The 10,820-nt window shown below is 38.5% G+C and overlaps 1 long non-coding RNA gene across 1 annotated transcript; it reads left to right on the forward strand.

Moving 5' to 3' along the window:
- Positions 1–6,695: 6,695 nt before the first annotated feature.
- LOC103477098 (uncharacterized) lies at positions 6,696–10,298 on the forward strand. Its single transcript, XR_535577.2, has 3 exons — positions 6,696–6,890; positions 9,215–9,310; positions 10,183–10,298. It is a non-coding gene; the product is annotated as an uncharacterized LOC103477098 (long non-coding RNA).
- Positions 10,299–10,820: the final 522 nt, after the last annotated feature.

Here is a 10,820-nt window from a genome sequence, read left to right on the forward strand (position 1 = left end):
GAACTCGGCCGTTACCTAGCAACCCCAGCGGAACTCCAGCACATTTGAACAACTAGTTTTCAAATTCACATACAAAAATACTTTATTAATCCTCCTGTAGCAGTCTGTATTACAGCAAATCTGAAGAAGCTTCTGACTGTCTTTAAAAAAGAATAACTTTGTTTTTTGTTTTGAAGAATTTTATTTTGAAAGGTTAACACAATCCCATTTTCCATGAATGGCTTTTAATTAATCAGCAACATGGAACCTGTTTATGCAATAATCACTTAAAAGACTAACACTTTTATTTTGAAAGGTTGACAGTTTTTTTTATTTTAATGACTGATTAAATATAGAACCTGAAATATCCATCCATCCATCCATCCACGCATCCATCCAGATGACAGTACATATATTGATTAAACTCCTGATCAGTCCGAATGCCTCCAGCCTCCTGTCAGGCACGGTGGTGGAGTAGTGGTGATGTGGGTTTATTCTGAGCAGCTTGCTGTCATTGAGATGTTCTGGACCGAACACTGGGTTATACAGAAGAAGAAACCATTTTTAAACCCCTCTGCCTGTTTTCTTGATACCTGTTTGGTTAATTTATCCTGAACTGAATGTCTTTGTGGAAAATGTTCTCCTCGTTCTGTAACGTTACACTATGGATGTATTGATACTTAACCCCATTGCTGTGAAATATCTCAGGGTAGAAAAATGCCTAAAATGTAGCTTTAATTATCTAAAAATTCCTGAAAGTAGCTTCAGTTATTTTCTTTTACGTCCAGTGAGGTGAAAGTCGAGGACTATTTATGGGTATGAGAATAAACACAACCTGTGGTGCCGTCAGTCACGCCATCAGTTAACGGTAACGCCGACATTCCTGGCGCATTGTTGCCGTTGATCATTGAATTATGTTGAACTGATTAAGTCAAACGCAGTGACTAATGAATATTGGAGCGCAGTGCTGAACATTCCTGTTTGCTCTGGTATCTGAACGTTTGGGTGAGCTGCTCCGCTGGGGAACATAAATCCCCAACAATGTAATGGCCGACTGTTGGGGAATTCTGCAGCCGTACAGAGATTTCCATTGTTGCCCAAAGAGTCCAACGTTTGTCTTCCTCGCCGACTTAAATGTGCAGCGGTGAGAAACACAAAAGGCTGTTTGAGTGAATTATTGTGTGTTTGTCCAGAAGCATTCCAGGCACCTGGCGAAACACAAACGCACTCTCACCGTAAAGGAATGTCTACTGGAAACCGTATCAGGCCCACAGCCCTGCTGCAGCTCAGCTCGTCGCCGTTCTCTGATCCCCTCTTTACATTTTACACTTTAACTTTAACAGGCCGGAAGTAACTGCAACGTTAGTAACCGATTAATCGATTATTCTGAAGATTAATCGGATAAAAATGGCACATCCTACAGATTTTTAATTGAACCACTTCAGTCTTTTTTATATACACAACGCTGTTAATATAGTTTTTTGAGTCTGTATATGTAATGATTAATCAATTGCTAAAATAGTTTATTATTTCAATAATCAATTAATCATGATTAGTCATTTCAGCCCTACACTTTTTTATACAGTGGGAATACATACTAGATGCAGATAAACAAATAATCCCTTTTTTAACAAGGAATTAATGAAGGAAATTGTCTAAAAATGTAGGCAACGTTTATTGACTAAAATTATAATTTTTTTTGCCATTTTAAGAAATGCTTACTAAAAATAAAAATCTTAGGTTCAGTTAGCAGGTTTATTGGACAAATCTAAACCGCAAAAATAAAACATTTTGCGGTTTTTATCTTAACCGCAAAATGTTTATATTTTCTGTACAGTTTTGGCTTAATTACTGCTCTAAATGTTTTTTTTTCCAACCAAGAGTATAAACCAGTGAACGATTAATTGGTTTTTAAATGAGTTGCCGATTAATTCAATAATCGATTAATCACGGTTAATTTGATTAATCGTTCCAGCCCAACTTTATTCATTTTTATCGCTGTGTACAGCAGCAATAACCGACTTTCAGACCTCAACGTGACCTGAACTGTCCGTTCTGTGAAGCCTTTAGATTTTCCTAGAAAACAGGAAGTTCTCCCAGCCATCCATCCTCCACGTCATACCAGAGTCTCGTCTGTCTGCGGCGGCTGATGGCTCGTCTCGGTCCGCCACGTAAAGGGATAAGCAGGCCCAGATGGAGCAGGTCAGATATGCCTGTCTGCATGATTTAGCCACAAGTCTGGGAGGATGACAGCGGGGACAAGAACCGAGCTAATGTCCCATCCCCAACCATGTCAAACATTTACCACATGGGAGAGGTGTAGATCACTTTGAGGATCTCGTTTGATCTGCTCTGCGTGGGAATCAGGATTTCCAGATGTGGTTTCCGACGGCCCTCGACCTCTAGGTGACCCGGCTACTGTGAGAAGGGAAGACTTTCTGCGGCTCTGCTGAACGGTTTATTGACTAGCAGGGTTGGTTAGCAAGTGGAATGAAGGGGTTAAATGTATCTGGTTACAACAGGACTTAAAAATCCATGAAAACATGAACATTCGCACAGTTGGCAGAGAGTACTGTAAATTAATATTTAATATTTAAACAGTTGACATGTAACACTTTCAGAAACGAGATTAGTTTATCACTACAGATCCAGATAATCCCTGGCGTGTTTTCATCTGTATTGGACCTTAGATCAGATGGTGAAATCAAAAGCAAGTCATGAAGACGTGATAAAATTTTTATTAAAAATAATTTTTTTATTTGTTAAAACTATGACAGTTTAATCGTGACAGTTTGATCTGACACAGATAATCTGTGAGCTACTATTGCCGTCTGAAGAAATGCACTGTTCCCCACCAAAAACAACCAATCAGAGCCAGGAGGAGGGGCTTAGTGCTGTCAATCAACCTCATGAACGCACTGCTAAATGTGCTAATGGAGGAGAAACAACTTACAGTTACAGGAAAACCATTTATCCGCTGCCATGCTAACTAGCTTTAGCATTAAAGAAGGAACTGGGGATTGACATGATTGACAGCACTAAGACCCGCCTCCTGGCTGTGATCAGTTGTTTCTAGTTGGCACTGGGAGAAGCTTGATTTTTTCACTGTCTGACATGTCATACCAAACTGCCATAACATAGAGACAGTTTAGACAAATATGTATAAAAACATTTTTTGTTCCATCAGTAAAAACTTCTAGAAGTGAGATAATTTAATCCTGTTTATTGTATTTTCTAGCGATGGACTGGTGACCCAACCAGGTTTCGTCCGCCTCTCTCTGATTGGCTGTGGTAAACTCGATCACCCCTGCGACCCCAAAGAGGGCAGAAAACGAGCGAGTGAGGCATTTTTATAGCAACAATGTCTGGGAACATTTTTAGGATGTTCATTAACTAAACTCTTGATGCAGAATATTGGATGTTTACGGGGGACACTAGTTCATTCCCGAGTTGAAAGATTGGACTCCCCGTTAATTATCAGCCTCCTCTTTGATGCTCTTCATGTTGGCAGCACACGGTTTGTTTCCAGCTTATCAAAAGCCTTCCTTTCATAAGATCGCTCCGTTTCTTCGCACAGGCTTGGCGTTTAAAACCTCCAGACACAATCAAAGGAAAGGTCTCCCTGGTATTTATGTCACCCCCGCAGCACATCTTCCTACCACACATGCCAAAGATGCAGGCAGTTATTACAGACCTCTGCACTGTCCTTTCTGAGGTAATTCCTATGTTTCAGTTCAGAAAATATGGTGCTGTGTGTGGCATGCATTGTTAAATACCTGTAAGGTCACTGAATAGTAGAGGAATGTTTCAATGTAACTGGATTTCTTTCAGAAGACATACCAGCGGTGCTGGTGGATTCTGGATCCAAGTTTTCACAGATTCCCACCATTAAATTAGAGTGGCATCTTTTCTAAACAATAGAAAAATGTTTACAGTGGATTAAAAAAAGGTATACCCCGCTGTAGAGATGGTTTTATGGCATAAAAACATTTTGGTCAGGTGTGATGTATTCCAACCTGGTTGAAAACACAATAATGTAATTCTCTTAGTATTTTTCTGAGGCTGCATTCACTCCAGCTCTGTTTGGTTCATTAAAGTGAACTCTGGTGCGGTTTGAATGCATATGTGAACAGAGACCGCTCCAAAAGCAGGACCTAAACTATATCGCAGGGCATTCTGGATAAATACAACCAGAACAAATGCGCTAGAATAGCGTAGTATATATCATACATCTGCAAAAATTCATTTCTGTTTATGTTTGTGAAAACGGATGTTGTGCTCAATGTCTTTTATACAGGTTTTTGTGTTGTTTCCTTCAGGGTGCAGCGCCCCCACAGACAAGGAGGGGAACAGGCTTTTCAATTGGTTTGGTTGGTTTGACACAGTGCAGTGAGAAAGCGAACCACAGCAGATGAAAACGTAACAAATGTTGGAGTTTTGGTCCCCAATTGAACTGAGTCTGCCAGAAATTGGACTAAAGCACCGGGCATTCTGGGTAAATACAACCAAAACAAACGCAAGAGTCTAGTGCTAGCAGGACTATGGCTCAAAAAGGACAAAAGAGAAATCCTACAAACGCCAAAATCCATGATTGTTTACATTTTGTGAAAAAGGCCGTTGCGCTCAGTATTTTCTTCAGAGGTTTTCATGTCATGTCCTTCAGTTGTTCTTAGTGCAGCGCCCCCACAGACAAGGAGGGGAACAGGTTTTTCCAATTGACTGTGAAAGTGAACCACAGAAGCAAAATGTTACAACCTAAAAATTACAATTAAAATAAATCCAGTCATGGAAAATATACAAAGAATGGACACTGGTGTCCTCATGCCAGTAAAGGAGCTAAAATAAAATAAAAAAAGAAGCAACAAATTTTTTTCATGTAGGGTTCTCTCCTCTTTCAAATATATTTTTAGCATGTATGTGCATATTTTGTTGCATTGTACAGGATTTATTTAAAACATTTTGAAAAGATTTCTCATGGTCTCCTTTTGTATGTCACAAGAACGTGTGAGTTTGGCAGAGCTTTAAAAAGCTTTAAATAACTCCTGGTCTACAACAACACGATGCTGTGCTTTTCAGGGTTTTTCTTTCACAATTTAATTTTCCTTACATTCTTGTTCAGGATGGGAACAAAAGAAGGAAGAAACATTGTTCATGCAGTATTATTGTTTTAGAAGAAACCAATGATTAATTGAGGCCATTTAGTGAAGTTATGAAGTGTACGCCAAGTTAAATTAACAGAATAAATGATGAAATCATCAAATTAAATCTATTTAGATAATAAGGGCAGCAGATGGAGACGGTGGATTTTTAATTTGCTGCCTTGTTATAAAACTAATCACACGCCTTAATGAGCGATCCGTGTCATGTAGGAATCTGCTGCTAAAGTGAGAAATCAGTAAGAATGTGTTTCAAATTTCAAACACCACAATTAAACTAACTCCAACTCCAAACAACTGAGCAGCTTCATTAAATCCTGCAAAACCAGCAGCTGGAAACCTTTGAGTCATTCAGTGAACTGAGCTTTTAACATATGATGAAGCACGAATCTGTTTCTGGAAATAAATAGACACATCAATAAATCAGTAAAGTTAGAACCAATGTCCAGAAAAGAAATGTGTTGTTCAAATCTGGAATGTAATGCCAACTGATGTTATATTTAATATTGTAGTAAACTGTAAACAACGTAAGATCCTGGTTGTGAACTAATGTATTATACAAGAGTTAATTAAGTGTTTAACCAAAAAATTACATGTAGTCTGCCATGTTATTTTGGTTTAATTTAATGTCTAATAGTGATGTAACGAACAGACTATAAGAATATTTCTATTTTATAAATGCCAGAATAATGAGAGAATCTTTTTTATTAGTTTCAGCCGTCTATTTACACGACATCAGTGACTGGAGGTACTTTTTGAAACCAGTAAAACTTTTCGGAAACTACTCGGACGTTAGTGTTCACATCCATAACGTTCTAAATTTCGCGCATGCGCAAAATGGTGGAGGGCAGAAAGACGATTTCTTTACATGCCGCCCGTAGCCGCGCTGCCCCGGTAAAACAACCCCTTAAAAAAATTAAACCTGGAGATGGCGGTATTATTAATTTAGTGCTATGAGCCACAGCAAGCGGAAAAATAACGCAGAATAACCGTTAAAGAATAAGTCAAAGCCCCCCCCTCCCCCCCTCGCGCTCTCTGTCGGCTACGCTACACGCAGACGCGTTGCCATAGCAACTGACCACAATGCCACAAAATGTATGAGGATCCAACAGTGAAAGGACACCGAAACATTTACCACACAAAGAACAGAACATATAGCCAGCTACAGTTCTGTGTTTTTACGCTTGATGTTTATTTTGTGATTATTAAGAGAGAGATTGCTTTTAGCTGCTATTAGCTAAGCTAACAGCAGTGGCTGATTAGCTCATTTAAACATCTGCTCTGCCGATAATCTGTTAGAGGTGGTGTTAAGGTCACCATTTTTTAATATTTATTTTGTCACCAAATTCCAAAAAGGTTGTTAAAGTCAAGCAAGAATAACTGACCTACTTCCTGCTCCCTCGCTAGGAAGAAGTTTTACTTAATTAAAACCTTTTCCTTGCCTTTTTATCTAGTTCTGATAGTGACAAACACACACAGACTCCTAAAACCACTCAGGGATCATAACTGATTATTATTATTGCCAGAATTAGCAACAGCAAATGAAATCAGAAGCATAACCTCATGCTGACGTGACGCTTTTTCTCCTAAAAACATTTAAAACATTGGTGCGTCAGCAAAAATAAAGACACTCTGGAATGTTATTTCCTGAGCAAGCAGATAAGAAGACTCTTGTAAACCAAACAGCAGCGACACTTTGGTTCCCAGTGGACGGCACGGAGAACAACAGGAAGCAATCATTTGACCAGATTGGAGGTAAGAACAAGTTAAGGTCACTCTCCTCGCAGACTTGTCATGCAATGCTGATGTAACATGAAGAGGGCAGCTGTTTACTTTATATCTCAGAAATGCGGAATAATGTCTTCATTTCCCTTGTGACCGGTAAAGATTCAGCTGTTGCTCAACAACACCATCCAAACATCATTTTATTCACATTAAACCTTACAGAGAAAATTACGTAACGGCCGCTCGCTATGTGCATGCTCTGAATTCCTGCATGTTGGAACAAGTTTCCAGAGTTTGAAGCCCCTTTGTAACAAAGTACAGACTCTGCCAGAGGGCAGAAGATAAACCAGAAACAGAAAACAGGACATCTCAAATGATCTGAAGATCTGCTCCGGCATGACAGATGATACTCTGCCTTCATTCAGTGACGTGATCATGACTTTAGATGATACACTGCAAAAACACAAAATCTTACCAAGTAATGTTGGTCCAAATATCTTAGCACACTTGAAATAAGACAAACCAACTTAAAAGTGACTTTTCAGCCACATGTAGAGGCTTTTTAGAGTAAATAAATCTTTAATGTTCCTGAAAAAAAAACTAGATCCATTGGCAGATAAATTAACTGATAACATGGGAAAAACGTCTTGCTATAAATGAAACAATCTGCCAGTGGAACTACACAGTAAAAATGCCAGTGTTGAATTAACACCCAAAAGTGTCTATATGTGTCCAAGTCAGCAGGTGTTAAAGTAACACCAATTTTTTTGTTAAATTAACATTGGTCTATAATACTGAAATGGGTTTAAGAAAAGTTAAACTTTCCATTTCTGTGTATTGTTTTGAATATTTTCCCCTGGATTTGATTGATATTGACACCTTGTGGGTCAATTATTTACTTTTTTAACACCACATTATGTTTTGTGATCAACACTACACTGGTGTTACTTTTAATATATTTTAACACCAGCACCGTTGTAAATGTTAATGTGACTCTGTATTGTTGAATTTAACACCAGCTGACTTGGACACATATAGACACTTTTGGGTGTTAATTCAACACTGGCATTTTTACTGTGTAGAAGTGGGTTGCTAGGTAACAGGGCTGTGCTGGCTGGGGTTGCTAGATAACGACATAAGGCTCGCTGATTGTAAAATAAGTGGAACTAGAACTTTTTCATCAATATTAAGGAATTATTTGCTTAAAACAACCCTCTATCTTTCTTAAAAGTTACTTGTAAATTAGTTTTTTATTTATTTCAAGTGTATGAAGATATTCCCACTAGAAACTAAACCAAAATTATTTAGTAAGATTTTATGTTTTTGCAGTGAACCGCTAAAATGGCACTCCTATGATACCAAATTCTTGTTCTGGTGCAAATAGTGAGTATGCATTAGGACAGGGGTGTCCAAAATGTGGCCCCGGGGGCCATTTGTGGCCTCTGGACTGATTGCGTGTGGCCCGACTTCAGTTCAAGAAGGATATAAATCTGGGCCCCCAGTACAAGTATTTAAAAATGATCACAAATAAGTAAAATATTCTTACAATAGAAAACACTGGCTATAATCAGGAGTACCCAGAAATTGTGCTCAAGTTAAAGTAGAACTACTTCAACATATCTTTGCTCAAGTAAAAAGTAGCTATCCAAGAAATTACTCAGTTTGAGTAAAACTGTATTTGGAAAATGTCTACTCATGTTCTGATAACTGATCAAATTATCAATCCTTTAATATTTAAAAACTGTATAATCAGACGGACCAAAATATAAAGTTAAGTGGAAATTTTGGTATTTTTAAAAATGACAATTTATATTTAAATTATCAGGCAAAAAATTATTCTAAATCAGTTTCTTTCAATAAAAAAACTGATGAAACTTTAACAAAAACTGCAGTGTCTGTTTCTGGTGATTTTTGGTTAAAAAAAGTTTGTTTTTCTTTCAGTGGGTAGAAAATCCAAAATTTTTACTCAAGAGAAGAAATACTTCATAACTCAAGTGAAAGTAAAAAATACAGAATAGTAAAAATACTCCTAAAAGTAATTTTTTTGTAACTCGTTACTACCCAACTCTGTTAATAAGAAGCAAAAAGCCAGAGGAGCACAATGGAGGCAACATCTTGACTCTTGGCCTCTCGCCATCCCATCCTCCCAAATTCCAGCCTTCACCTTGACCAAACTTTGTTCACTTGCTAAATAAGGCACAGAAGCCAAGGCGCTACCTCATGGTGCGTGTGGTCTGCTGTAATTCAGGACGGCCCGTCGCCCACGCTCACACAGAAAAGCATTCTGAGATACAGCCGCAGAGCAAGACGGTGTTTAGACTACCCACAATCCCATCCTGCTCTTCCCCCCGCAGGCAGACGGTCGGCCTGTGCCCCCGGACTGCGAGCTTTGTGAAACCTTTACTGTCAAAATGAAAATAAATGAGTTTAAGGAGCCGGAGAAAGAAAAGGTAAGAGGCAGCTCAGAAAGGAAAACTTTTCTGAGAACTGATCAAGCTGAAAGTTCAATGTTTAGCTGATGACACCATTTTTTAAAGGATTTAGAAATGCTAACAAATGACGATTAAGACGACTGAATGTCTTTGTCACATGAGCCAAAATCACCAAGTCAAATTGTGCTGTATGGTCAATGGAAACGAAGCTAATGACTGTTAAATCAGGTGGAAGCGAAGTGTCAAAAGCACCTGTGTGTTTCAACAACATGCAAAAATCACAGCGCCATCTCGTGGCCCGGCATGATAATTACAGTCTTGACAAAGTGTGAAACTTTTCCCTAATCAACTTCTGAAAATACTGGCAGTTTCCAGCCAGCGGTCTCGTGTAAATGTCCCCTCATGCCGACACTTTGTGAATCCAGTTAAAACTTTTCAGGAAGTTTGAAGTTACACAGGTGTGAAAGCAGAGACGACACAAACCGCACAGCTGCAGGGTTGTTTACGAAAAGGAGACTAGTGAGGTCCAAAGAACATGCGCATTATGACTATATGTCAAAATCACAGCGCCCTCCAGTGGCGTGGCATGACAACTACAGCCGACTTAAAGTCAAAGAGTGAAATCACCAACCTTAAAGTCTTAGCAGTTTTGTCTAAAGCGTGAAATTTTTCCCAAATAAAAATAATGTTGGAAATCCTAAAGCGGAAAATGTTTAGTCTGAATTAACGTCAGACAGTAAGACAGAAGCTCTACTGATTGTTTTAAAACAAAAACCTGATAAACGATCTGCAGTCCATGATAGGTTTCGAATAGACAGCTTTCAGTTTTTCTGTTTGGTATTTTTTTGTTTTTAACCATGTTCCTCTCCTCGTTTCCCCGGCTCTCACAGACGCAGAGTGATAATGATGCAGCTTACTCAAGAATGGGCGTGAACGCGGGTAAAGCACTGTGCCAACATTGCACACAACTGGAGCTAAACCTGTGAATTATGAGCAAGCCACCATGAACCTTGTGAGTAAAAACACAAGCAAAAGTGGAGAAAATGACAAGAAGTGCCTTGTTTTTGAAGGCTGGTCTCTGTTCCATGTGTTCACTTCACCGGACAAGGAGAGGCTTGTTTACCTGACAGGCGACCAGTTCACAGCGTCTCCGTTTGGGAACGGTGACATCAGTGGAACAGTTTGGACCTCAAAGAGAAAAACTGAGGTTAAAACCGGACGGAGAGCTTTTATTTGAAGAATATTGGAATTAACTTTAAAAAATGATAAACTTATTCCACTGCTCACAGTAAAAAACTGAATTGCACGACAAATACTGGAGTTATAATCCAGAGTAGGGAAATACAACTTTTAGTATTTATTTACAATTAAATGACACTGAAAAACACAACATCATACCAAGTACTTCTGTCAGTTTATAGTGCAAATATTTTAGAATATTTGGAATAACTTACAAGAAACTTTTCAATAAGATATATTTGTTTGTTTTAAGTCAATAATTTCTTAATATTGATAAAAAGTTCCAGTG

This window comes from Poecilia reticulata, linkage group LG15 (genome assembly GCF_000633615.1).
Source record: "Poecilia reticulata strain Guanapo linkage group LG15, Guppy_female_1.0+MT, whole genome shotgun sequence".
Taxonomy (NCBI): domain Eukaryota; kingdom Metazoa; phylum Chordata; class Actinopteri; order Cyprinodontiformes; family Poeciliidae; genus Poecilia; species Poecilia reticulata.